The sequence below is a fragment of the Epinephelus fuscoguttatus genome, linkage group LG15, assembly GCF_011397635.1.
Source record: "Epinephelus fuscoguttatus linkage group LG15, E.fuscoguttatus.final_Chr_v1".
Classification (NCBI taxonomy): Eukaryota; Metazoa; Chordata; class Actinopteri; order Perciformes; family Serranidae; genus Epinephelus; species Epinephelus fuscoguttatus.
In genome coordinates this window covers 12,101,420-12,114,683 of record NC_064766.1, presented here as the reverse complement: position 1 = coordinate 12,114,683, position 13,264 = coordinate 12,101,420, and the positions used below count along the sequence as shown (strand labels likewise).

The window sequence follows — 13,264 nt, the reverse complement described above, 5'->3', positions numbered from 1 at the left end:
TTCAGAGCGTATATGTTCCATATTTCTTGTTTCTTAAAAAAACAACAATAAAAAGAATTGAATAGTAATGATGATGACACAATTTTTTCCTTCAGGAGTTGGTGGAGACCAAAACAGAGATAAAAGGAGAGTGAATAAATGACGTGCACTCTCTTTGTACTCGACACAACTGCAAATTAATGCTTATGTTGCTCAGTGACTATATTTACATGCACAAAATATTCCTGTTTTTGCCCTTATTCTAAAAAAGACAATATTCCTACTAAGCTGTATACATGGCTAATATAGTATATATTCCACCAGTATAACCATTTACATGCAGCTGTGCATACTCTGATTGACGTGCCCTAAGATATCGTTACCACGTCAAAATATACAAAGTGGAACAGCTGGAGCCGCTTGTGTCATTTTGCTTCTTTGTATCAAGATAGGATATTGGAGTTGTTGGACCATGCAAACACAGCCTCCTGCGTTAATTCTTTTAACTACCTTCTTGAAAAGGTCGTCATTGCAATATTTGCGCATATCCAAATCCCTGTTGATCTCCTAGTCTTTCATAGTGTTAAAAAGTAAGTGTTCTCCTGACCAGAAATGTGTTTCATTTGGGTGCGCATCTCTATCCCACAACCTTGCAAACTGTTGGTTTGTGAACAAAGCATCCAGGACAATGAAAAAAGCTGAATGTAAACAGGCAAGAGGCCATCTGTCGCAAACAGCAGAAAAAACCCCAACTGAGATCCATGATCTGAATGTGCGGTATACAGATCCAAAGACTGCTCCTAAAACCCTATCTAAGGGTGTAGCGGCACATTTCCCACGTATATAAAAATGAGCATAGATGAACTTTGTTGCTCATGGGCCCAACTTTTAATTTGTACAAAGGAAGAATGTGTTTGGTCTTTCAAAAGTTACGTGGTTTCACTTTAAAGTCAACTTGGGCTGAAACCTCTCGGGCTCAGCCTGCTTTACATTCTGTTACACTGGCACTCCCATTCAGAGGCTGATGAATCAGGGAGAGTCTGCACACTCTCATCTGCTGCCAAGGTGTGCAAGTTTATTACCACCCAAACACAGGTGATGCTTTGAGTGGACTGCTCTACACTCCCCGCGTTCGGATTTTAATCTGCACCTGTTGTTGCTGAGATCCACGTATGTGTGTTTTGCTCTGTCCTCCTGTGTTATCAGAGCACATTTACTGACTGAGCAGCTAAAAGTCTGCTGTCAAGGACACTTCAGCAGGACATTTGGCTACTTAAGAACACACACTGACCTTCCAAATGCACTTTATTTGCAGTCTCAGCGGTCATCTGCATATTCTGTTTTCTCACAGGCTCACTATCACTGCCAGTCCCTTCTGTATCATTTTCCATGCTGAGAACGATTTGCCCACTAATTTCATGACCTCATGCCAGATACCATTACAGCTCTGTGTGTTTCTGTGTGCTGGAGCTGAATGGCTGACTAGCTGAACCAGTATGACTGGGCACTCTGTGTATTGGGGGAAGCGTGGTGAGTTTCATCGTCTTTGGATGGCAGCAGGGACGCATCTCGTGGCTAATTGGTGTTGTCAGCATTTTAAACACAATTAATGACAGTTCCTTCTCCTCTTCCCCCTGACCTAATTGTAGGTGATAATTATTGTTTGGGACCTCATTTACACAAATAATTAACAGATGTATGCTGACAAATAGGCTGACTTGATTCTTTGCAAATCCCAGCACCATTGTATTGTTAATTGGGCCGAATGTAAGCAGATACTCTAACGTGTCCCCCCTCGCAGCTCCTCACTGAATACAATCCTAATCTTCTGAATAAACAGCCTCAACTTCAGGAGGTGTGTTCCTCCCAAAGCCCAGATCGAGTTTCACATTGTTAGTCCAGTTAGGTGAAGCTAACAAGAAATAGATGAACAATTTGTTTATTGGAACCTTTACAACAAAGCTAACGATCCCAAACTGACCATTTGAATAGAAACAGACTCAGTTTAAAAATCAAAGGATGTTAAGTAAGTGAGAGTGAAGGTATATTGTAAAGCATCTCAGGATATGGAATGCCTTGTCCGAAAACCTTTAAATCTGTGTGTTTGTTAATGTCATTTCTGGGTGGTTATTTTATCTGTGCTCCTATGTAATAATACTATCAGTCAGCAAGGCCCGGTTGCACATTTCATGTTAATCTAGTTGGGTTTCCATCAAAATGTACGCAATTTTATGTGCTTTTCCAAGAGTCACTATTGTTTTGCGAATATTGGGAGTTGGTTCATTATAGGCAGTAGCTGGCAAGATTTTTTTTTTTTTTTTTTTTAAATTTTTGGCATTTCCACTCAGTTTTTTAAAGTGCAAATTAAAAAATGCATGTAAAAATAGGTGGATTTAAATGCACCTTCTGTAAATCTTGCAGAAAAATGCTGCTACCTAACTTTAATTTCCCCGACTTAACTTTGTTTTGCTCTTTTTATTCATCAAATACCCTTTACTCTGGACCCTACTCTCAACCTCTTCTCCCTGTAATGTTGATTTAAATGATTTTTTGCATCATCTAGTTGGTCAGGTTAACAAGATATGGATAAATGTATGCTTATTGGAGGCTGAACAATACAGCGAATATTCTTATAATGCAGTTAAATGGGATACTCAACTGTCTTTCTACAACAATATGTAGAAAAAAGGGTTCATTCTCTACACTGACTTGACTGTATCATTAATGCCAATTCTGTATTTTTGTATGTATTCTCTCATCTGTGCTCTGGTGTAGTAATATGAACAGTTTGTAGGGTATGCATGCACATTAAATGATTACCTGTAAGTCTGGCGATTTCAGTAAACTCTTGATTCTGCATCCAACCTAAACCCCATACACAGTAAGAGGTCAGTAATGCATAAGTCACAATATCTTGTTTTAGGATCATAAAATGACAAACAAGCACACACTGCCAACATGTCTCTGTGTCATTGCTTATACCACTGTTTTCCCATTAGTGTCAGATAATGTTTTGTGGCAGCAGAATCATTTAATGCTACTTTAAAAAAATCTTACCTATAAATTTTGCTGTCACCATTGGGATATTTGCGTTTGATACTTGCAAACGCCTGCAGATTACAGGATGTTCATCTTGTTTTGTGGAAAGAGACTGTGAATTACTTCGCTCTGCAGCCCAGTTCGCTCTGCAGCCCTGCAGGATGCTTCAATATCCTCCAGAGATAATCACATAAAACGCCCTGTTAGTACTTCTGACAGCGCACAACAATATGACATTTCAGACCATGGCATGTTTCCACCGAGGAGATTCCCAAGTCATGATAAAAGCATGAATCATGCTGGTGATGGCTATTTGTAAGGGGTTTCCCACCCTGCCACACAAAGGGGGCTTAGCTGAGAGGCAGCGTGTTCTCAGGCATTGTCTCTGGGTCGGGACCACCCGTTCCCCCTCGCTGTCCCGCTGTCAGTCAAACAATACAATGCTACAACTCCTGCTTTGCCCCCAACCCCCATCCTATTTACTCAGCTTGCCCCTCCCTGCTCCCTGCTCCCACCACCCACACTTTGGACACAGGGAGTGGTGACATGGTGTTTTTTTAAGCGGTGAATGTGGACTATTAGTCAACAGCTGGGCCACGATTCATTCAGAGTGTAAGTCAAGTCAAGTCAAGACGTGGTGGCTTTGCACTAGCATGCAGCAACAGAGGGCAGAAGACATGAATACAGAACAACAGAACAAGCCAGCAGTTTTTTTAATGAAAGTCTAGTCCACATTTAAATGACAAAAAAGGATAAATAGCTCTGTTTTTTGTGACCCCAGCTCTCTGTGTGTTGAATGAAGTTTTTCCAATTGATTTCAATTTTAAAATTTTAATTTAAGTTTTCCCTTGTATGCCCTTTATTTATGTCTTTTATGATGTGGTATAATTCACCATGTCTTCTTGTATATGTCCTGAAAAGCCAGTGTTCCAGGGTTGCAGTAACAGCAGTGCGACAGCTGCCTATCTAAAGCAAGCGCTTTGTGATGCGGTCTCGGATTTGGATTGTATTCAGTGTTTCCCACAGAATTATTATTTATTTGTGATGCTTGGATGGTGGGTGATGGGTGGCAGCAACACAGTACAACGTCATATAATCACTACTGTTCATATTTTCCTCCTTGGGCAGAAGCCCCGTAGCAGCTGTTAACATCCAACACCAAGTTGTTAATCTCACACTGAAAGCAAAACGGCTTGCCTGACGTTAAACCTGCAAATAACCATTGGGTAGCATTAGCCGTGTGATGCTAACAGTTAGCCCTGTCACTGTCTGTGACTCAAATTTGCGGTAAAGTTTGGTCATTGAAAAGAAATTGCAAGGTTGTACAGAATTCACAGGGAATGGCTGAATTTGCTTTCATTTTTGTGACTGAAGCATTTCAAATTCCTTCAGGGACTGATTCTTACTGTATAATGACGAAACCTCTCCCGTCTCTGTGTGTGTGCGTGTGTGTATGTGTGTGTGTGTGTGTGTGTGTGTGTGTGTCTGTTCCACGTTTTTCTCCTCACTGACTTGGTCAATCCATGTGAAATTTGGCACAGTGGTAGAGGGTCATGGGAGGATGCGAATGAAGCAATATTACATCAGTTGGCCAAAGGGGGCGCTATAGCAACTGATTGAAATTGCGAACTTTGAATGGGCATATCTCATGCCCTGTATGTTGTAGAGACATGAAACCTTGCACAGAGATGCCTCTCCTCATGAGGTTGCCTCAAGAACCCATAACTTCCGGTTATACAGATTTTCCACTATTTTGAATTTTTTTGAAAAACACTTAAAATCGATCTCTTCCTATGAAGTTTGCCGATCTGCATGAAACTCGGTGAACATAATCTAGGGACCAATATCTAAAGTTCCCGCTTGGCAAAAGTTGGAAAACTTACTAAAACTGAGCTTCTATAAGGCAATGAATATTGCGGAGGGTGTGGCTCATCACATAAAGGTGTATAACATCTCAAGGGTTTCACCGATCACCACGCAACTTTGTAGGCATATGACCACACATAATCTGAGGGGACCCCTCCATTATTGACCCCATCAAACAAAACCGGGGCGCTAGAGAGCTAATTTCTTATCTAGGCCTAACCGCCATATCGATTTTTACTAAACTTGGTAGATATGTAGAACAGGACGCCTCAAGGTGACTGGAGAAATTTAACTCTAATTGTCAACTGGGTGGCGCTATAACAACAGAAAAATGCTTAAAAATGGCTAAAATGTGACTGATTGCTGTGGCTCCCCCTGTGGCCCATTGTTTGTTGTCTAATTTTTGGTATGGCTAAGTCATGGTATGGTATGCTGTACTCAATGAGTTTGGACTAGTTATTGATTAATGATAATTCTTTATTGAGTCAACATATTAAAGTCCTCCATGGCTCAGTTAGTGGTGTTGAGGACTGTAGGAGAGCAGTGCTGAAATCAGCAGGCTCCTGGTTCGACTCTGGCTTGAGGAAAGAGGCTTTTGTGGGTGATGCTAAAACATGCTGATGCACTCATGTTGGAAAGCATTCACCTTTCAGGGCATTTCCTGAGTGTCTGTGATGTATTTTGTCATTGCTACAAATAGGCATCTAAGTTAAGTGAGCAATAAACTGTCTGTTAATACACAACACCACAGCATCCTTACTATTACTGTTCCAATTTGAGCATTATCGCATATTTACTATTACTAACTTTACCCAGACACCATCAAGGCAAGGCAAAGGAGTTTTCTATTAGCACAGGATTAGTATTGTTTTGTAGTATTCACAAAACAGCAGCTGGATGAGCTTTTTTGATATCTCATTTGGCAGATTTGAGGACTGTAGGAGAGCAGTGCTGAAATCCTTAGGTTGGTGGTTCAACTCTAGCTTGAAAGAGGAGATTTTTGTGGTTGTGGTTTTTTGAGGCTATGCATCATGTGGGGTAATCAAATGCTCATGTTGGCAAACATCCACCTTGCACAAAATTCCCATCACAAGTGTCAGTCAAGCATCACAACACCATTATAATAATGAATTTAAATTAACTCGGTAATTTACTGTGAATGCTATACTTTTGTTTCCATTTACTAATTTGTTTATGAATGTGCAAAACCCTTCTCTGTCAAATCTGAGTGCAACGCTTTATAACAAACTGTCACAGTCATCTAGGGCTGCAGCTGTGGATTAGAATCAATCAATATGAAATCAGTATTCAGAAACAGCAGCTGATAGGGTTATTGAGAGCATGAGCGAGGTACTACAACATGGCCTTGTGCGTCCCCTGGGGCCTCGTCTGAGTTTTTGGCCCTGGTCTCGTCCAATCAGAAGCGAGGCTGACTTTGTTGACTGATGTCTCTGTGCAGGCGCAGGCATGAGCTGGCGTGAATAGCGCCTGGGGCTGTGTTGACCGGTAGTCAGGCAGGAGTCAATATGGCTTCAGGCTAAAGCATCTGGGCAGACAGCTAGCTAGGTAGCCAGGCCTACATTTTGCATTACATGTGAGGAATAAAGCTGATGCTCTTTTCCAGAGCAACTTAATAATGAGTGACACAGAACTTAAATCCCCAGATCATTCACTGGACATGCAGCAAAAGAGTCCAAGTACGCAGTCCAAGCACCAAGCCATAAATGATCATGGATGACAGATAAGTGCCACAACAGGAAACAGGAGCTGAGGTAGAAAGATTTGCATGAAGCTGACATTAATTTTGTGTGACTGGACTTGGCTTCACTCACATGATGAACTCAACAAGGGAATAATTGTCCCGACAGTGACCTGGTGCAGAACTACCATGCATAGAAGTATTTATTTGGCATTTATTCTGATTGACAAGGCTGAAAATGTTTTGTCATATTGTTATTTAACAGCGAGCGCCTGTTTTCGAGCAGCAGGAGGAGGTCGTGAGGAGGATGTCTGTGTCTCTGCTGGCAGATTGTGCTGCAACATCTTTCAAAACGCCAGAGTTAGACGTCTGTCTGCGCAGCAGGAATGAGGCTAATATTGTATTCTCATCACCTAAACTGTGACCCATCTTGGTAGGTGAATAGGTAGTGGAACTTCCACTTCTCAGTCCATCAAAAACATATCCCAAACCTGACAGGATGTGAGCTTGTAAAATATCAAATTGAGTGCCTGAACTGAGCAGCAAATGTTCCAGACTGTCCTCCCAGTGAGCATTTGCAGGTTTAAATCTAGATGGGCTTAGTTTGTTTGAAAAGTTTCAATAGCATTTAATAACTATAATTCAATGTGTAATTAAAGTCTGCAGCACAAACCAAATTTACCCACCTTTAAATCTAGGTGCATAAAAACCCCCACCAAACCACCAAGACAAATCTAACTGGAAATTTTGTTTGCAAATATGTCTTCAGTATAGTAAAACTACATTAAAACAATATGCTGACGATAGTTGCGTACATACATATCTGAAGGTTTTCATGAAGTGTATGCACTTTTAACACAACACCTTTCAAGGAATAGTTCAATTGAGCAGAAAGAGATAATATTAAAGATGAATTAAAATGTAAGCAATGGTACAGTGCATGGTCGCACAAAGTTGAATTGATGTCCTTTTTTATAATCCACCAGTGAATTTGGGGGTCAGACATGGAGACGCTGTGGCTGCTTCTCACTCACATCCTGGTAGTTTGGTGTAGTGGAATGCTAATGACGGTGAATCACAGGTCTCCGGTCGATGTGCTGGAGGGAGTGAGGAAGTCAGGAGACCACCCAGATCTCCTCCCTGTCTCCCTCTGCAACACTTAGCAGTGTAATTATATGGGAGTGACATGTGAAAAACACTCTCTGTGCAAATATGGATTAAGTCCCAGACAGGCGCTTGTGTCTGCGTGCCACGCAGCGTGCACTTCCAACACACCACATCTTACTTTCCTTTAATCATCACTTGAAGTTGCGTAAAAAGATAGAAGGTAGAGTTTGGATGAGTGCTATAATTCTGTCTACTTGGGACTAAGTCATTTGTTATGCTTTATTTTTGAGGTTAGTCATGTTGTAGCTGTTGAGATGATGTTGATTCTCAGTATTTTTACGAATCATGTCCTCACTCTCACGTTCTCCTCTACTTAATATATTTCCATCAGATAAATCAGGTTTTGTTAGTTTTTGCAGCACGTCTCTCTGTACAAAGATACTCTTGGGGATGATCTTGCACACTCACAGGAATGTTGTAAGGTCCTACCAGTGATCTAAGAAGGAGTCACCATGCTCCACCTTGTTTAATTGGTATGTCAACATCAGCAAAAGCAGCAATTTCCAAATAAAGGCAAACTGGTTTGAACTCAAAAATAAGTGTAATTAAAATGTATCTTGAGTTTTCATTTACTTCACTGATTCATAATCTTGAAGAGAAACTTGCACAAATGTATAATACTACAGGGTGCACAGGTTCAATGATCACCATATTTCAACCTCTTTTATCAGGTGGAATCAGGTGCTAACAATTAAAACCAATTAAGGATTGTCATAGAGATAGATCAAGATCAGAAGTTATAGCAGGACATAGACCAGCCCAGTCACCAGAATGAAATATTAGCATTGTAAGTTTCTGCAAACAAATGATATGTTACATCTGTACATTTCATATGTATCCTATCAACATGTCTAAAGTCACGTATTTCAGATTGCATGTATATGAGCTTGAGTTTTTCATCATGGTGGTGTGACAGCTAGGCAAGATGTCTGCCCAGCATTTTTATCGAGACATCAGGACATGTCTAGCTGTGTTTGTGACGAAACACGATCTTTTCCTAACCCTAACCAAATGGTCATTGTGCCTTAACCAAACTGCAATGTTGTCATCATATTAAAATGAAAACTGAAACATAAAGAAATGGAAAGTTTTAACAAATCTGCCATACACGAAATGTACGCATTCTACATAAGAAATGTATAAATGAAACACATCTGTGATTTGCAGAAATGTACATTGCCAACATGTACTCTGGTGAGTGGGTTTCGTAGACTCAAAATTTACTTATGTGATGTGAGCAGTCTGCAGGGTAAGCACGAACTTCAACTAACAATAATCGGCATTTTGCAGCTTCTTATCATACACTTCTCTGTCACCACTATGAATGGATATTATTATCCTGATTATGTAGCACATCACATGTCACTAATGAGACTGTAGCCCCTTTTACACCGCCAGATTTTCTGCGAATGTTGGGCCGTTTTGCCGGCCAACTGCGAGCGTTTAGACACACAGAGCCGGATTGGAGAGTTGATCCAAGGCGCCCAATTTTCATATTTCAATCATATTGCTGGAACCCTTTTAGTTTAAACAGACAGAGGTGGCCTTCTGCAACGGGAGGGGCTGTTGATGACTTGTGGGAGGAGCTGTTGATGACGCCGCATGTCTGACCCACTGGCGGTGGATAAACAGGAAACAGCTGATAGCAGGAATTAGCGAGCAGCTAGTAGCAAGAGGAAAACGCAAAACTGAAAGACACTGTAAAGATGAGCAACTGGGGAGACAAGGAATTGCGTGCCCTCCTTGTCCTCGCAAATGAAGAGGCCATTAACCGTCAGATGACGCGGACGGTGAAGAACGGGCCGATTTACGAGAAAATTGCTTCCTGACTATCGCCGCCTGAGTAGCCGCGGCTTCCCTCCCACGTCACTGGTTACGTCACACGCTGAGCTACGCGTTTTGTTACTTGCTCATGCCCCCCATTGCCCCGAACAAAAGTAGGTACGTGGCATTTTGCCGCACTCCCTGATTTTGTTTTTATACTGCCAATGCTGAAAGAAGACTGATTGGGCTTTCCTGCAAATTTGCACAACTCCTATCTCAAAAGGGCTTGTCATCCCAAAAGATTTTTATGCCTCCACACCAGTGGTGGCCTTGGCTAGAGTCGTTATGTTTTCGGGTTGTCCAACTGTCTGTCCATATGGCTGTACGTCTCACCTTGAGGGAATTTCTACCAATTTGGCACAAACGCCCACTTGAACTCAGCAATGAACTGACTAGAATTTGGTTGTCAAGGGTCAAAATCAGTGTGGCCTTGCATCCATCTCATTCTCATGAAGGTGAAGAAGGCCCCAGGGAGTTTTTCAGATTTGGTACGATCCTACACTTGGATTCAAGAATGAACTGATTATAATTTGGTGGTTGGAGGTCAAATGTTAAGGTCACTATTTTTGGTCATAACCCAAGAATTCATATAGTAATTATGACAAATTTTCACACAAATTTTTCTGGCCATTATTCAATGTCATAGCTGTGAATCTTCTGTGCTGCCTGTGGGAAGATGTGTGTGAAGCACATTTTCACAGGCGTGGATGTAAACATTAAGTGCAACTTGAATGGTTCATGGAGGTACAAAACTGTGAAGCCGTAATTCTGGTTTTCTTGAGTGATTTGTTTAAGTTTGGGAGAGCACAGACAAATTATGTTGCCTTGTTGATAAGGAGGTGAAATCTTCTGTGTTGTTCTAGGGGACGTGGACAAATGATGTATTTTGTTTGGTATGGAGGACTTGTCTAAGTGTCAGTCAATGCTATCCATTACAATGAGTTGCAATAGATTATAAAGTTGTTTAGTGTAGCTTCACATGTTCTTGTAACTGAGGCTCATTTGCCTCTTGGTAAATGCTACATTCCTTGAGTTCACCTTCTTTTTTGCTGAGCGCTAAATCAGCGCAGGTGCATGTGATTAGATTCCAGGGTGTTATATAAATGAAATTCAGCTGTCAAAATTTAAAAAACACATGTGATGTAAAACCATGATGAGTGCATGTTATTACGATGGCTCATAACTTTGATACTATCCCTTTGCATTTTTAAGAAATAATTTTGTGTAGGATGATATTGAATTTCGTATTTTAGAAACTTTTCACAAAGCTCAGGAACAACTCTGCCGTGTCATTTCTGTCTGTCTGCCTTCCTCCCTCTTCCTTCCATGAAACCTTATATCTGTGTTTAGCTGATCGGATAAACATCTGTATGTGCAGCAGCAGAGATCCCACAGCCTGCTGTGAGATGCTCTAGTGTTTTTGGTTTAGAGAAAATACAATCGAAAACAAACACTGCGTTCAGAAGTATAGACAATGCTGTGGTGGCCGGGTGAGAGTGCTGCACATTCCTCTCCATTTGAGCTAATATTCTGGGAGATTCAGCGCTTAATGTAATTACTGGGGAAATGATGGTCTCCCATGCGCAGAAGGGAGTTGAATGCAGGGATGGACTCTAATACTCTAACTCACTCTGTTACTGTGGGAGTTGTGCTAAATGTATTTCCCAGAATTCCAAGGCTCAAGTTTGAAATGGCATACATTTCCAGAGAAGTTTCACCTCCGAGGGATTGAGCTAACCAGCCGGACTGCTTTCTGCTAAACAGAACAAACTGGATCTCTCCTGCAAAGATACTAATTTATGAATTTTCCAGTGACAAACTATTAAAGAGGGAGCTCAGTGACTGCAGAGAGGTGAGCTCAGCTGTTAAACAGATGTGGGGAAAGCCTTTTTTGTAGTAATGAACAGGTTTCCAATTGTACTTCTGAGGGAGTTCAACAGTGATAGGCGATATGGATCAACAAAAACTACACGAGTGTGGAATGCCAGTATTTGAGAAGTAGGACAGAAACATGACTGATCTGCTGACATAATGTCTGCACTAAATGTCTGCACAAAAATAATGTGAAATATAAGAAGTGTGCATTTGGAATAAATAATTCTACAAAGAGTTCAATGGTGTGGACTAAAGGGGATTTACTGCATCATGCTAGCATTGTATTCAACCCTTAATCTGAGTTCAGGGAAATGATCCTGAATAAATATTGTTATGAGAATAAATAACAAGATGCGTCTTCAATGCCAGTGTGATTTATCAGCACTGAAATGCTGCAAAACAAGGACAAGACCAAACCAAAGTAAAAGATCTGTGATGCCAAGCAAATCCATAATGCAAAACTTACTCACACACAAACAAAATCTCACCATTTTGGGAAAGAACATAAACCAGCCACCAGAATGAAATATTTGCATTGTACATTTCTGCAAACAACTGATATGTTACATTTTTTCATTTCATATGTATCATATCAACTTGTCTAAAGTGACGTAGTTTAGATCTGATGTTCTTTTTGAGGGAATATACCACCATTTTGGGAAATGGGCTCATTTGCTGTATTACTGAAACTTGATGAGAATATCATTATCAGATACATTTTCAGAGTCATATAATGTTTTCCTCCTTCCATCTTGCTCGAAACTTGGGCTTAGCTGGACCTGCTTAGCATTGTCAATGGGATGTTTGGAATTAAGTGCTTAATTCTATCATGCACCTGTATGGAAGCATCTACATTTGTTATGTTTCTGCACTAATTTATTCACGTTTTTTTTTTTTTTTATTTGCCCACTATAACCTGTTGCTCTATGACGTGCTTAGCCTAGCTTAGCACAAACACCAAAAGCAGGGAGAAACTTCTAGCCCTAGTACGAGTACTTGCATCATGTATTGTGACAACTATCAGGCTAAGCATCAGTACATTTACCCAGTCTCAAAACTGTTCATATTTCTGAATTTCATACTCTGAAGGGGATCACTGCACTGTGTATTCATTTGTTTTCTTTTATATTTGCTTAAAATGTGTTCCACAGAAATTAGCCTTGCAATTCCTGCACAAAGAGCTGTTCTTTGTCACATTTGTGGTATTTTGCAAACTGCAACATTAGAGTCTGTTCTGGAACTGGAAGTTCTGAGATCCATTTTTATCAGCCATCTGTCTTGACAAAGTGTCCTTCACTAACATACACAGACACACACAGACACACAGACACACACACACACACACACACACACACACACACACACACACACACACAAATCCTCGTCTCTGCTCAGCAGTTGTTCTGGATGAGAACATCAGATAAAAGTGTTGCCATTAACTGTCAAGTTGCTTTTTCACTGCCTCAAATGCCACAAACTCTCTTGAGATGTGATGGGAAAAAAAGGATTGATACAGAGCTGTGATGGCCGAGTGGTTAAGGCGTTGGACTTGAAATCCAATGGGGACTCCCCGCGCAGGTTCAAATCCTGCTCACAGCGAGGATCTTTGCGTCTTTGCCATATGAGACAAAGTAACCGGGTCCAAAAGTCTATTGGTCTGTGTGGAAACAAGCCTCCATGAAACGCTACACAACACCTTTGTTTCCCCAGAACACGTTATAACACAACATATTAACATACAAAAAAATTCCACTTCAGCTTTATATATGTTCTCAGTAAACACCATATGGCCATCCAAGACAAATCTAAAATGAC

The 13,264-nt window shown here is 40.8% G+C and overlaps 1 non-coding gene across 1 annotated transcript; it reads left to right on the top strand.

Annotated features, from left to right (window-relative positions):
- Positions 1-12,966: 12,966 nt before the first annotated feature.
- trnas-uga (transfer RNA serine (anticodon UGA)) lies at positions 12,967-13,048 on the top strand. The gene has a single exon. It is a non-coding gene; the product is annotated as a tRNA-Ser (tRNA).
- The last annotated feature ends 216 nt before the right edge of the window (positions 13,049-13,264 follow it).